The sequence below is a fragment of the Hylobates moloch genome, unplaced genomic scaffold (genome assembly GCF_009828535.3).
Source record: "Hylobates moloch isolate HMO894 unplaced genomic scaffold, HMol_V3 SCAFFOLD_5, whole genome shotgun sequence".
Classification (NCBI taxonomy): domain Eukaryota; kingdom Metazoa; phylum Chordata; class Mammalia; order Primates; family Hylobatidae; genus Hylobates; species Hylobates moloch.
The window spans coordinates 46,817,284-46,833,382 of NW_026652280.1; positions in this window are offsets into that span (position 1 = coordinate 46,817,284).

Below are 16,099 nucleotides of genomic sequence, written 5' to 3' on the forward strand. Positions count from 1 at the left end.
AATGCTTTTAATGGAACTTACACCTGTCTTATTAGCATTGTATTTGTTAAGGATTGTTCTCTCCCATTCAGAATAAAAACTCATTGAAGGCAGAGACTGAAATGTTTCATGTTTATTTCCCCTGAAATACTTTGTGTTAATAAATTGTTATTGGCAAAATAGCTGTGTTGAAAAGCCTAACTACAATGAAGGGCTATGTAGCATTCTATACAAATCAAAGCACAAGAATAATTTTCCCCACTTGTAGTTGTGGATAGTTCATATACTAAACTGTTAAAGGCATATAATAAAAGTAAAAGTAAAGTACAATCATACCACAATTGTGGTGTGTGTGTGTGTGTGTGTGTATTTGGGCATAAACATTATGCTTTCTTGCTAATGATGGGCAGCCAATTGTTGATCATATCCAACAAATTCATACTTCATTTGTAATTAACTGTGTTTATTTGCCTGAAAACAATGCAAGTAAAATCCACAAATATTTGAGTTCCTAAAATCCAAGACACTGCATTGTGTATTTTGAGAACCACAAATAAGAATAATATATTAATCCTGCCTTCAAGAGGGAACATTCTGAGGCATTAAGGTAGTAACACATTACAAATTAAAATATTGATAGGATAATATTTAAACCACAGTTGAAGAGATGTAACCAAGCAATACACAATTAATTGCCTAGTGAATTGTAGAGACTATCATTGCTTTAGGAATTTGGTGCAGGGTGAGCACTGCATTGGCAGACAGTGGGGGACAGGGTGGTTACTTGCAGAAGGACGTTTGTATACCAAATGAAAAGCCAAAGGGGAGTTGTGGGAGTGGGAGTGGGGGTGGACAGGACAGCAGAAATCGAGCCCAGCTCCCCTCACCAATATATCTGTCCCAAAGCAAGCCTACTTCAGACCAGCGAGGAGAGGTCATTTTATAGGTAACAGAAGACATCTTATGTGCTAGAGTACTTTGGTTGAGTGGAACTTTATGGAAGGTATGGATTTGAACAAGGTCTTGGAGAACTAGTGTAATTTGCTGTAATTCTGCAGATGGTAAGTATCAAAGGTATGTTTGGGAACCACTAGTGTGGGAGAATAAAATGTTCAGCCAGGGGAGTATTTTGAAATAAGAAAACATATGGAGAAGACATTGTATAAATGTACATATATATGAATAATTTTAAACTCCAGGCTAAAGAGTATAGAACTTATTGTATTGGTATTAAGAGCCAATACATGTTTTTGAGCAGGTTATATGTGACCAACATCTCAGTAACATTTGTCTAATGCAGTATATTAAATGAATGGAGAAGTGAGAGATCACTGCCAGGGCATCATGCTGGGTCCCACTGTAATTGTCCAGGCATAAAGTGAGAAGGGTCTGGGGTAATAACAACTGGAATAGAAAGAAAAAAAATACAAAATAATTCAAAGATTACAAGAACTAGAGAAATCTAAGGAGAAAGTTTTATTTTATAATAAAGTTATTTTAGTTATTAAAAGCAATATTTCTTTTTTAGTTAGCTTAATATTCTTTTTCCAGTCTTGAGTTAATGTAATCTGTGTTTTTTCTTAATGGAATGAAGATAAAATTTCACCAGCTCTTGAAAAAAATTCTTCAAATAATCATATGCAGTCGAGACTAAAGTGATGAGGTCCCACTGTGTCATCTGATGCTTGGATGCATGGTCTCTGGAGCCAGACTTCCTATGTTTGAATTACAGCTCGTCATTTACTAGTTATATGACCTTGGACAAGTAGCTTGATTTCTCTGTGCCTAAATTTCATCTATAAAATAGCGTCGACAATGGTATCACCTCACAGAATTATTTTCAGGAATGAAACAGTGCCTGGCATGGAGTGCTACTTGTTATTGAAGTTATTCTTATTCTTATCATTTATTGTGTTTCTCAGGCCATACCAGCCTGGAGCTAAGAATGGTCATAAAAGCTACAAAATAGTATTTCTCTGACTCTGCAACAACATATTTCTTAGGAATTTCAACCTCCCTCCTCAAGTTCCCAAATAATTCTGGGAATAGGTTTCCTCTCCCTGAGTTATCAAGATGTCTAAACCTCTCACTTTCTCAAAGGCATATAATGGCATTACCTCCACAGGCTTCAGTGCTGCCCATCAGGCACTCTGATGTTGCCACCATTGATGCCCACATACACAACAGTGTTCCCAATGCCCAATTTTGAGGGTTCTACAAGGACACCACGGACACTGTGCCATTATTAGTGCCCTCACTGCCAATTCCACCTGCACTACTATCTATCTCTGCACTACTATCTCTAGCACTACTATCATTTCTAGCACTACTCTCTCTAGTACGATTATCTATCTCTAGCACTGCTATCTCTAGCTACTATCTCTAGCACTACTATCTCTAGCGCTACTATCTCTAGTGCTACTATCTCTAGCACTACTATCTCTAGCACCACTGTCTCTAGCACCACTATCTCTAGCTACTTCTAGGGCAGTGCAACTGCTCTTTCACCCACATGGTCATCAACACCATGGCCCATGGTATCAATGCTGCTTTTACATTGTGTTCTTTTTAACCCTCAGAGATGGAGAACATGCTTGTTTTACTTTTATCTGGTCTTCTTTTTCTATGTCCCTCATCCTAAGAACTCAAGTTTAGGCCCTAGTAACCAGCCTCCTGAACCCTTCACATGACAAGCACCATGCCATACTTAGAATCTCCCCTTCCATTTGAAATTTAACTTTTCCCCATGAACCTTCTTAGAAGGAAGTGTTTTCTAAAAGGTTACATTATCCTAGAGGGCAATAACCTGACTTCTGACAATTCTGCCTTCAGAGGCACGTGCAAATGTTGGTAAATGCAACATGGTCTCAATTTGGTTTCTTTGTTCACTTGGTTTTTTATTTTAGAAAAAAACAAGCCCCATAGAAAGCCTACCTTTCTAAAAAAAAAAAAAAGCTCATAAATACAAATACTAATGTGAGGAGGTATGTTTGCCTCTAAGAGAAAGCTAGGCAATGAACGAGAAAAAAATAAAAAGTGAAGGCATTAAAGAAATAAAAGTAGTCAATGTGATGCAATTTCAATCCCCTGACAATGACTGATAGATCACAGGAATGAAATCAGATGGATGCGTGTCTCTGAGTGCACTGCAAAAATGTTCCCTCACACAGCTTGTGAAGCAATCAACAGGACCAGGGGCTATTCTGGACTTAGTCCAGGGAAATGAAAGCAGGTAAAATGAATACTGTAACATGGAAGCTAATAAACCCCTAGGGGAAAGTTATCATAATATCACCAGATTGGAACACACTTCTGCGAATATTTGAGAATGGTAATAGAGGTATAGAAATATTGGATATGTGGAATGAGTAACGGAAAGGTATACAGTGCTAAGAGAGAACATATGACATTTACTGTCCTGAAATTCAATTCTAATAACAGAAGTCAATGTAGTCTCATAAAAATGTAGTAATTGAAACCAAGAACAATTTCCTTATTTAAAAATACTATCAGTTTTGATATGGAATTAGATCCTTGAGATTAAAAAGAATGAAAGAAGTCACTAGCAAGCTTCAAAAATATATTTAAAATGTAGTTTCAAAGGAAGCCACATGGAATTGCAGAAAGAGCAGGGATTTTGGAGACTGACTCATCTAGATTCATGGTGCTAAGCAAGTCACTTCTCTCATTGCCTCCTCTACACAAAGGGTACAGACATGCCTACTTTAGTAGAGTTATTGTTCACAATCAAGTAGATCATGCAAAAATATCTGCATAGCGGGTGACACAGGGTAGGTTCACGGTAAACATCACACCCATCCCCTTAATTCTTATTCTTTTTCATGGCCAACAGTGTACCAGACATTCCCTCTGTGTTTTCACTTTCTTCTTTCTTCCACCAAAATATTAATACCCCCAATGCCAGGTCAACCAGTGGGGCCAGTGGGAGAGATGGAAGTATACAAATAGGCTTGAGAAATCTTAAGAGAAGAAGACATGTAAATGAACTACATTATAGGAAGTGCTTTTTACCAGCCAGTGAACATTGATCCAGCTTGGGGCAGCTCTAAAATACAAAAGTAGTATGGCAGATCCACAGTGGATTCACTTTTTTTTCAGTGTAAAATGAAGGCAATGCAAACATTAGATGAGTGCTATGGTTTGAATGTCCTCTCCAAAACTCATGTTGAAATTTAATTGCCATTGTAACAGTATTAAGAGATGGCCCTTTAAGAGGAGATTAGGCCTTGGGGGTTCCACTCTGTTGAATGAATTAATGCCATTATTGTAGGAATGGGTAAGTTATTGTGAGAGTTTGGCTCCTTTTCTCTCTCCATCTCAGGTGCTCCGTCACCTGCCGTGTGATGCCTTCTGCCATGCTATAATGTAGGAAGAAAGCCCCTACCAGATGCAACCCCTTGATATTGGACTTCCCAGCCTCCAGAACCATGAACCAAATAAATTTTTTTATTTAAAATAACCCAGTCTGAGGTAGTCTGTTATTGCCGCAGAAAACAAACTAAGACAATAAGTAAAACCAAGTGATTTCTAAGTCTCTTTCAACAATTGTATTCTGATTCCAGCTAATTGGACATGTGCTTATTAACCTGGCTCCCAGGGAAAGGGAATTGGTGAAACATGGCAGTCCCCTAAAAAGTAGGCAGTACACCTACAGATACACAGAGGTGGCAAATAGAGATAGTTCTCGAAAGCTACCATAATTGTACAATTTTAATGTGAGAGGTCAGTCCAGGCTTATACAATGAAATCTAGAGAAACCCAGATACCTGCTATTTTGACTAAGCTCAGCTTATGAGGCATAATCAAAATGTAATTTTATGTTGGTCTCTCCTCCTTTATTATATTTTTAATATTTATTTATGTGTTTATTTATTTATTTATTATTGAGATGGAGTCTGGCTCTGTCACCCAGGCTGAAGTGCAGTGGTGTGATCTCGGCTCACTGCAACCTCCACCTCCCAGGTTCAAGCAATTCTCCTGCCTTAGCCTTCTGAGTAGTTGGGACTACAGGAGTGTGCCACCATGCCCAGCTAATTTTTTGTATTTTTAGTAGAGATGGGGTTTCACCGGGTTAGCCAAGATGGTCTCAATCTCCTGACCTCCTGACCTGCCCGCCTCGGCCTCCCAAAGTGCTAGGATTACAGGTGTGAGCCACCGCTCCCAGCCATCTCTCCTCCTTTAAAATGTATTCAATGGGAGACATTTTCCCCTGCTATTAAATGCACCCTTCACTGGGCTCTTTTACATCTGCATTTTGCTGTTCAGTATAAGAAGATGTCTAAGTTTAAAACAGTCTCAAATCAATAGATGTCCGTCTCTAGTAATAGTGAAATCCTGAACTTGACTTAGGATTTAAATCCTCTTTCATTCACCAGATCGTCCGGTTTTAGGAATGCTGCCTGCTACCTGAAGGACAGTACACCTTTCCTCTTTCTCTATCCTCACTCTTCTGCTCCTTCTGCTCTGCTCATTAGCTACAGTTTCTAACCCCTTCTTGGTTGGAGCACAAATCAGAAAGGCAGGCTGGAAAGCTTCCTACATGAATTCATATTGCTATAAGCTGACTCTATATTATCTGGGGCTGGAAAATATTTCAGCTGACTCTTTCATGTAGGTATTAGTGGCTACATTTATTTGTTGAGTCCTTGCTGGCCCCCTCCAACTAAACCTCTAGCTTGTACTTCTTGGTCTGTCCCACTCCACCCCACTCCCTGCCTTGGCCTCTGCTTCTCAGATGGTCCATTCCATGCAGATGTTTTTCTATTTGAGACCCATTGCCTCCTCAAGACAAGCTTATTTGACAGGTTATAAAATGGCCTCAGGACTATATTCCTATATTAGATTCCTCTCTGGTCCCTAGAGTTTTGTCTCTGAACTGCCAGCAAGGGAGAGGTAGTTACTTTCTGATGCAGCAGCGACTCTCCTCTGCTCAACTGCCAAACCAGCTCTCCGGCACATCTCCCCTGCTCTTTGATTTCCTAGACTGAAGTTAGACCCAGCCAAATCTGAGCACAAACCCAGAAGAGGCATAGCAAGCTCTTAAAGCAGTCTTTGAAGTTCTCCCTTTCTGTGTTTGAGTGAGAGCAGGTAGTCCCCATCTCTCCTCTCTCAGGGAAAGAGGCTTTCTGTGCAGCTTTCCCAGAGAAGTAGTCCTCAAAAGTGTTCTCCCTTCCCACTCTCTTAATTCTTTTATATCCTTCATTTTAATCAGTGTTCTTCTAGTGTCCAGCTGCAAGTTTGTGCAACCAACTCCTTCCTTTCAATATGCGCATTTTGATACAGAACCTCACTTTGGTGTCCAACATCTGCTGTATCATGAAACCTTGCTGGAAACTTAAACATGTTATTATATAAGATCAAAACACCTTATTACATACACATGTACCCAAAGAAAAACAAACACTAGATGAAGGAAAACATTCACGATTTTAGTATTCGTGGAATATTGCATTGAGGCATGAAAAGCTATTCTACTGTACCCCAAATATTGAGGCTGCCATGGATTTATTTCTTTAAGAATATTAACTGAATATGTACCACGTGCAAGCAGTGCATAAGGCCCTGAGACCACGACAGTGTAAAAAGAGTCACGGTTCCTGATAATGGACAGTATAGTCTACAAGAAAAGCATCTGTCCCCATTTTCTTTTGTTCTCATTTTTCAAATAGAGACTTTATTGAGCTTTGTACTCTTAGTTTAGTATTGCAAACACACTGCATTCTTCCTTGTCAGCCTGTACATGAAAATTAAGTCAACATATATATGAGATAGGTGGTTCTTGCCAAAAAGTAACTGGAGTATATGATATGAGATTGTTACCTAAAGTCCTTGCCAAGGTTTTGTGTTATTGAAACCTGAAAGTTCACTTAATCAGAAGTACTTCTTGGTAGAGCAACATGGGTCAGTAGGTGAAGCAATGGCATGGAAAGGACTCTGGGAACATGAATTTTAATTTGCTTCTGCCACTGACTGTGACCTTGATCAAGTCCTCAGACTTGTATCTCAGTTTCCCTGTGGTAGAAGCAGGAGGACACTTATGGCAACATTGGTTGAGTGTTGCCATGCTGTTTTCTTCACACCTGGAGAAGACAAGTTAGCGCCCCAATATCTGTTTTGTGTATGCTGAAACTGAGCTACTGAAAAAAAAATCTAAGCATATTTTTAGATTCATATAGTGAATTAAAAGCCACCCAAAAGTTAGAACTGAGGAGCTCTGACCCTCTGTTCTCTTAATAAAATGTTTGGCAGTGTTAAATATGAATTCAGTTTTTAGTGCTTCAATCCCCATCTCCTTGCTACTACTGTCTTTCACAGATTGGCTCTATTCTCATTGTTTCCCATCCTGTAGTGAAATATATATATGTGCTACCCTTTAAAGCCATATATATACGCTACCCTTTAAAGCCATATTTTAGCCATGTCATTTAAGGATGACACAGCTAAGTGAAACAAAACATGTGTCGAGGCCCTACTATGAGCCAGACACTATGCCAGGCACAAAAGGCATACAATAATATAGTTAATCAGGGTTCATAGTCATTGAGGGTTTACTATATGCCACGTTCTTTGTGTGGATTTTCCTTTTTATTCTCAAAGCAACTCCTATGGGGTGACAAACAGCAAGTCCACTTTACTTGGACTTGCTGTTTGATGATAAAACTACTTCTCAGAGTGGTTAAACATCTTTCCCAAGATCACACAGCCAGTAAGTGGAGGAAGCTGAAATTTTACCCAGCTCTTCTAACTCCAGAGTCCATATTCTTAACCAGTAACTTACTCTGCTTTCCAAAGATGAATACGATTAGACAGAACCTCCTGTGAAGAGGTTCATGGATGAATGGAGGAGAAAGATTCATAAATAACTGCTATGGAAGTACAGAGAAATGCGCAATTAAATTTGTGCAGAGTTGGAGCAAATTAATGTGTGAGAAAGTATTGCAAAGAAGGCAACATATGAACTTGAAGGAAAGAAATGAGGGATTAGAGATAGGCATTCCAGAGGCAACAGCGTGGGGCGGAAATACTGTAAATCTGTAAGATGTGTTGGGGAAGGAATTACGAGTAGCAGAGTGTGGCTTGAGCATAGTACATTGGCTCCTTCTTCCCTAGGCTTTCAGTGTCTGCACAGAACCTCACCACCCTGCCTTCCTAACACCTATGGAGCAGGGAGAAATTACAACTCCACATCAACCCCCTGGGAACATGCCCACATGAGCAGGTCTCTACAGCTCCACTATACCCCAGCTTAAAGCATGAAATTTTGAGATAACCTCAGTTAATCTATAGATGAATGAATTTTCTCTAATCATGGAACCAGCACAGACTGATGGTAGCTTTTAGGGCATGGCCTCCTTGTCCCCCTTCATTTAAGTTGATCCCACACTCCACGTGACACCAACCTATAGGCAACCCCAACAAATGACTTACGGTTGAGAAACGGGTGTGAAGAATGCTACTGAAGATCAGACATGGTGTAAGTGGAAAGAATCAAAATGCAAGCATACATGGCAAAAAAAAATCCACTCAAAAACTTCTCAAGAGCCTATAGTGATCCAGGCTCAGGTCTATGCTAGAAAGCAACAATATTCCCTCTATTTGATGTTATTTTAGCACTTAAATAAAGTGTACTGGAAGCCCATTATAAAAATGGCATCCATTAGTTTCTGCCTCAACCTTCCACTTGTAAGTGGAAGATTGGATTCATCTAATCCAAGTCAAAGTTTTATCCATTACAACTCATAGGGAGTAGTTAAAATAGGAATTAAGGTAAAATATATTCTGGTCTATTCCACAGTTGAGCATCCACTTGGTTTAAGTCCTGACCACTTATGTTGTTCCCACATACCTAAAAGAAAACATTATTCACTTGATTTCCATATAGAAAACTCAAGGAGTCATATAGGAACTTATTTTTGCATGACTTGAGGGTAGTGACAATGTAAAATATTTGCTCTGTGATAAGTCATACTTAGAATAAGATAGAGAAGGATTTAGACTTACTATCCCTAGACATCCAGTATCCTGGTGTTTCAATCCATGTTACTAAATGGACACCATTGAATGTAATCTTAGAAGTATTTTCTATAGGAGTTTAAGTGTATTTTTACATAAGCTTGTGTTATTGCTGCCTATAAGGCCTAATAAACAAAACAAGCAAAGAAAAGATTGAGTGACTTGGTTTAAAAAAAAATCAGTGGGGAGGCAGGTGCCGTGGCTCAGGCTTGTAATTCCAACACTTTGGGAGGCCAAGTAGAGAGGATAACCCAAGGCCAGGAGTTTAGCACCAGACCAGGCAACATAGGGAAACCCAATCTCTACAAAAAAATACAAAAATCAGCCTGGCATGGTGGTGCACACCTGTAGCCCCAGCTACGTGGGAGGCTAGGGCGAGACAGTTATGTAAGCCTGGAAGTTCGAGGTTACAGTGAGCTATGATCGCACCACTCCAGCCTAGGAGACAGTGAGACTTTGTCTCGGGAAAAGAAAAAAAAAAATCAATGGAAATAGCCAAGCTGTTAACTTTATATATTAAATAAATTAACATACTATTTGCATTCTGAAAGGGATTTTGGATAAAATTACTGAGTAAAATATCCAAGTTTATAATAATTATTGTAATAGTAGTAGTGTCTAAAATGAATAATTTTTCATCTGTTATTTTTAAAAGTTGAGTATTTTGCACTCTGAGATAGGTATTGTCATCCTCACTTTACACTTGAAGAAACTATGTCTTTGAGAGGTTAAGTGCCTTACCCAGGTTCATACAGCTTATAAGTAGCATTACATGGACTAAAACTCAAATCTACAAATGCTAAAGACTGAACATCAGTACTATATTTTACTGCCTAAAAATAAAGTGGCAGATTTAATCCCTAAGAAATATATAAACTCAGAAATCCAGATTTGCAGACAGCTTGCAAATGCTATATTTTAATGTTCTCACAAAATGTCTAATTATCTGCCCTATCCTTCATCTAATCCAAAAACTATCCACTTGTGGACTCAGACAGACATGGGCATCCCTGCAACCAGCTCTGGCCTTAGTTCAGAGCCATGTGAAGGGCTGAGAGCCTCAGGACCACTCAGCATCAAACTCATGTCTGCTGTTTACATCCTATGCTTGTTATTCAGATCTTTTGAATAGCTTCTAATCTCTTGTTGTTGAGGGGTTTTGACCTGGACTCATGACCCCATGTTTCAAAAAAACTTTTTTTCACCTCCTGACCTTGTATGTTCCGGAATCCTAACCTCAGTATCTGATCCCTGATGCCTGTCTCCCTGGATTCTGGACCTCTTACTTGCTAATCTCTCCCTCAGCTGACCTCTCTGGAATTAATCAGTGATCCACCTGCCAGTACCTTTTATGCCTAACCAACAAACCCCCAGTCCTGGCCTCTTTGGCTTTATCTCTGGTCCATTGTCTCCCAAACCCTGTTAGAATATGCTTTGAAGAAATGGTCTGATTTTCAAAGATACAAAATCAGTTTGAAACTTTGTAATACATGACCCTTGAAAATAAGCCTAGGTACAAACTCCCAAACTGAAGACATTTAGTTTGCTGACTGCTTGTCAACAGACCATAACATCAGTCATGAGTCAAAAGAGGAAGGTGAGCAGGAAGGGGTACAATATCGAGGAGCCACTTGAATGATAAAGTATTTTCAAAAACATAATTATCTATGTCTGGCTTATCTATTCTACTAAATTATAATTCCTTAAAAGCAAAGACTTGAACTTTTTTCCATTTTAGATTCCACACAATGTCCGTATGGTGCCTGGTACTAGCTAGGCACCATATTACTGAATTAATGAATATAGTAATTGATTAATGTTTAATGAATTGGCTACAGCCAATTGTTGTTCAGGCATATTTACAAAAAAAAAATCTTTCAAGGTTTGTCTGGACAGATTAAAGTGAATTACAACTCAAGGGAAAAGTAAAAGAAAACAAAACACTCCACTCTTAACATACATTTGAGAACAAATGGAAAATAACAATGGGACTTTGAAAATGAGGAGGGTGGCCCTGAGGATTTCAAAATGGACTGCCTTCCTTCTGCTGGAACAACGGCACCGTACAACTGAACAAACAGCCAAGGGCCATGCTCTATCCTGCAGCCCCCACATGTTTGCATTAGTGAGGTAAGCAGCTCAAAGGGGAACTTAAAAGAAGACTTGTATTGTTCATGGAGGCTTTCAAGCGTAGTAAGGGTGGAATTCCATCTGTTCAGTTCAGTTCGGTTCAGTGAGCCAGTTCACTTGTAATGGTTCACTGAGTTGTGACACCTAGCAGAAATTACAACCAATGTTTTTAAAAACCTTTATGTTATCATTTATGAAACTGTGTGGCTTGATCACTTTAAAATTTTCATCTCCTTGTGTTTTTGATCTGTTTCCAGGGTACCTCTTTCTTGGTCTTAAAAAAAAAAAGTGAAAAACTAGCACTGCAAATGCCACTAAAAAGAGGAATATATTTGTTGAGCTCTGTTTTGCATACTGGCTTAATTTGTGCATGATTTCAGACAAACACAGAAGTTACAAAGCTTTCACTCCGGGTTTGCATTCACCTTGTCTCCTAACCATGAGCTCTTTATACACGGAAAGAGCCATGAATGCCTAACACTCTTTGCAGCAGCTTAGCAGATACTCTACCTTGAGGAATAGGTAGAATTCCACACTACTCGCTTGAATGACTCACTGAACAATACCAAGTTATTAAGTTTTTCAGGACCAAGAAGGTGATGGGGGAGGTCACTCCATTTGATATCTGCCCAGTGGCATCTTACAAAAAGTCTCTGTGCTTGCATGGAACTTTGCAGGAGGCCAAGTACCGATCAGCAATGATTATGATCTCAGCCAGATCAACATTTTCACTTACCTGGAGGAGAAGAAACAAAGTGGTAAAATGTGACAATGATGTAAAGTGATGGATGGTTATTTGCAGTGCATTTTGCAAACAGCACATTGGGTATGATGAAGGAGGACCTTTGTATGAAGTTCAACAAGTAACAAAAGACATTCCCACTATACTTTGAGTAACCTGCCTCAAAGGTGCCAGATCTATTTCTCACAGAGTGAAGGAAGCGTGCAACCTATTCAGAGAAAAAAAAAAGAGAGAGAGGAATGCTTAAGAAGGATTTCCACTGCATGCACTGGAGATCTGAAAAGAATGAAAGTAAATCTGTAAAGCAGAAATCTAAGGTAGAAGGAAATGCAGAAAGGCCGACCACATCAGGCACCTAGTCCAGTTGGTTATGCCTTAATCGTCGATACCATGGTGTTTTTGTCTCATCTCGTATCACATGCTTCAATTCACTCCAAAAAGTAGCTCCAGCATTTTCCTCTGACCATTGCTCAGTAATGAAGGAGTATGTAATGCAAACGCACAGACTATCTCTGTGTCTCAACAGTAAGAAGCTTCCTGTTGGAAATCTCGTTGGATCAGGTAAAAGGATCTTCATTTATTTGCCAATGAAGGATAGAAAACAATTCAAAATTATTTAAGTGATACTTTTGCCATTGTTTACTTCCTGTACATCTCTGGAATTATGATATTTATTCATCAGCTCAATTTACCATACTATCATCCTGAGACTCTTATTTGAACTGTGTCCTTGCCTTTCTTCAACATCCCTCCAGGTATCGTATCATCATGGCCACATCAAAGCAGGTAGGGTAACAAATGTTCACTGAATTAAAAAAAAAAATTCAGATGTGTGCTTTACTTTTCTAAGTTCTACTTGTATTACAGGTGAAATTCCTTCCTCTGGATTTTTTGGCTGTTGTTTATTGAATGTTTTTGTCCTGGCTGTGTCCATTTGCATTTGTCTCAGACTCTAAATCTCTTAACTATCCTCATCTTCCATCACAGTGACTGCATAGCTCATTTTCAACATTTAGTAAGATAGGTGAACAGTGTGATCACTAATAATATTGAGAGCATTTGATAGTCTTGGTCTTAATTCCTTTTAGCATATTTTCTCCTTTACTAATCTTTCTTTCTAAAGCTCCTCATTTTCAAGAGGTAAACTCTATTGATCAAATTAGTTCTTATCAGCTGAAAACTAGGTGACCTGTGAAGCAACTAGTAGATTAACTCTATCCTTTTTACTTTTCTTCTTTTAAAAGAAAAAAAAAAATGTGAAATGCTTTGGATGTGAATTACACCAAGAAACAGTAAGCACCAGAAAAAAATACTGTAACAACACCTGAATTTTTATTAAAATCTATAATAGGAGGAAATGCTTCTTTCCAGTAATGAATATAAAAATAAAAAAATAAAAACAACCTATATACTAAGAATAATAATAGTTACATGCTTCTGAGGACTCTCTGGAAAGTGTAGATTAGATATTTATGTGTCTGTGGGTTAAATCTTTGTTTGACTATTTCAGAAGCTAACCTGGGTGGCATGTAGAAAATCACAACATGATTAAAGATTGCTGGCATGCTTTACAAAAAGAAAAGAAAAAAAAAAAGAGGAAGGTCAAGCCTCACTAACTTCTTGGAATTTCTAGAAGACACAACTGACCGTGGAGACCAGGAGAATAGAATGAACACTCTATTCTTTGAATGTTCTGTTGTTGTTATTGTTGTTGTTGTTGTTGTTAAGGAAGCTTTTTCATAGTGGTCTGTGTTAAATACTACAAAAAGTTTTAAAACAGGTAAACTACTTAACTCAAAGGGAAAGGTTAGAAAATGTCCAGATGTTTCCTGAAAAAAATGGTTTCATTTGCCCACTCAAAAGATATTGAATGTCAGAATGTATGTGCAAACTTCTCAAATAAAAAAAGAAAATAGGCACTTACTGGACACCTACTATGTTCTAGGGATGTCACATGCTCACTCTCATTGAATCTTCGCTCAGCCCTGGAAGGTGGATATGATTGTCCTCATTTACTACATGAGGAAATTGATGGTCAATGAGATTAAGTAGATTTCCTCCAGTCACCCAGCTAGTAACTGAGTCGGGGAACAGGGATTCAAACTCAGGTCTAGCTGGCACCAATCTTTGTGCTCTTGCTGCTGCACCACACAGGCTTCTGGAGAAGCTAATGGTGGTGTCTCCAGCCCTTGAATTCTCCAGCTGTCCTCCTCCACAGGACAGCCTCTGTTTCTGAATAACCTTGAAATCACTGCCTTCCAGCAGCCTCTGCTTCCAGATCCCTAACTAAACAGATCCTGGTTTCTTCCTTCACATAAGGTACAAATGTTCTATTTCCACTTTGTAGGTATTTGGATTTCCCTGAAGTTTTCAGCCTTAAACTGAAGGGATTTTGTTCTAAGAGGAAATTCTGGCATCTACAGGGAATGAAGGGAAGAGAGGCTTTCCTGCTCCTTGTGACTTACTCCTGGCTCTGCGCAAGACCCCTTTTGTGCATGTATAACTTTAAATATGTGTGTGCAGTGTGCCATGCAGAGTTCAGCAACATCTTTTGGCTAACTAGCTGACATTTTGGCTCTTAATAAAAATGGACAGAGCCTGGGGGGGTCAATTACAAAAAGAGTACTGAGCTAGAACCTTGCTGGGAAGGAAGAGAAAAAAAAAAAGAATATAGTGGCTAGAATTGAAGAAAAAGTGTAACAGGTGAGCTTCAATAATGAGTACATTAGTTCATATCATAACCAATTTCCCTAAAGCCATGAGATGCCTTTTCATGTTTTAATATCCATACCCCTCAGCTAGTAAATTTTAGACACCAAATATAGTAGATAGATAGATAGATAGATACATAGATAGATAGATAGATAGATAGATAGATAGATAGACACATACATGTATTTATACACACACCTACATGCACACATCTAAAAGCCAATCATAAGTTAAATGCTTATAATCTTTTAAAAAGTTAAAGCAAATTAAATTGGACACTTAGGTTTTTATAATCATCCCTTGAGATAGTTTTTGCAGACTAGGGTATCACAAAACCAAAGTACCTTATGCTCCAGTGCTGGAAGTATTTTGGCCTTCAGAGAATAAATGGCCCAAGGAGTTTATCAGAGGGACTTACTACTAAGGGAGAGTCACTTCCTGTGGATCTGCAGGAAGTCCATTAGCAATCCGGACCACTGCTCCAGAGGGATCCTTGATGATATTCATCACAGTAATTTTAACCTTGACCTGTCATGTTCAAACTTGACATTTGGCCAAGATTGTTGAAGTCTTCCTAAGACAGTGTGATTGAGAAGTAAAAATGTTACCAACAGTTATTGTCTTATGCTTCACACTAGTGATTCTCATACCTTTTGCTTTGGGAAACTTTTACACTCATAAAATATTGAGTACTCCAAAGAGATTTTAGTTACAAGGGATTATGTCTATTGATATTTACCTTACTAGAAATAAAAAAGTAGACATTTTTAAGTCTTTATTAATCTATTTAAATATAATAAATGTGTTATATGTTAAAATGAATTACGATTTTATGAAAAGTATATTATCCCAAACAAACAAAAGTTAGTGGCATTGATTAATATATTTGCAAATCATCTTAATGTCTGGCTTAATAGATGACAACCAAACTCTCATGTCTGCTTCTGCATTCAGTTTGTTGTAATATGTTGCTCTGATGGAAGCATATGAAGAAAATCCAGACTCACACTGACATGTAATTAGAAAAAGAAGAACTATTTTAATAGCCATTTCAGATAATTTTGGATGTCATTTTTAATACTACACCAAAACTCCACAAGTGGTAGTTTCCTGTAGATTAGCTGCAATATGGAACATGAACGCATATTAATTAACTTTTTATACTTTGTTACATGAAAATCCATTGTTATTTCATTTTCCATGAGTCCTTTACTGTTGTATGATTTTGTATTACCAAGCATCAGTGTTTGGAAAACGTTGCCACATTGAATTATTTTTTAAAAAGCTTCTAAATGGCCACATATCATCATACAATATAAAAAAAATTGTCCATTAGTAACACTACCAATCTCATTAGGAAAGTGTTTAAGTCAAGTTCATGGTGGTGTATACAGGTTTTTCAAAATTTGATTTTTCACTGGAAAGTTCAAATTTTATCATGGGTAATACAATCAGTTGTTTTCTTTGAATTTACAGCTTTACGTTATTCATTGCCAAGAATAT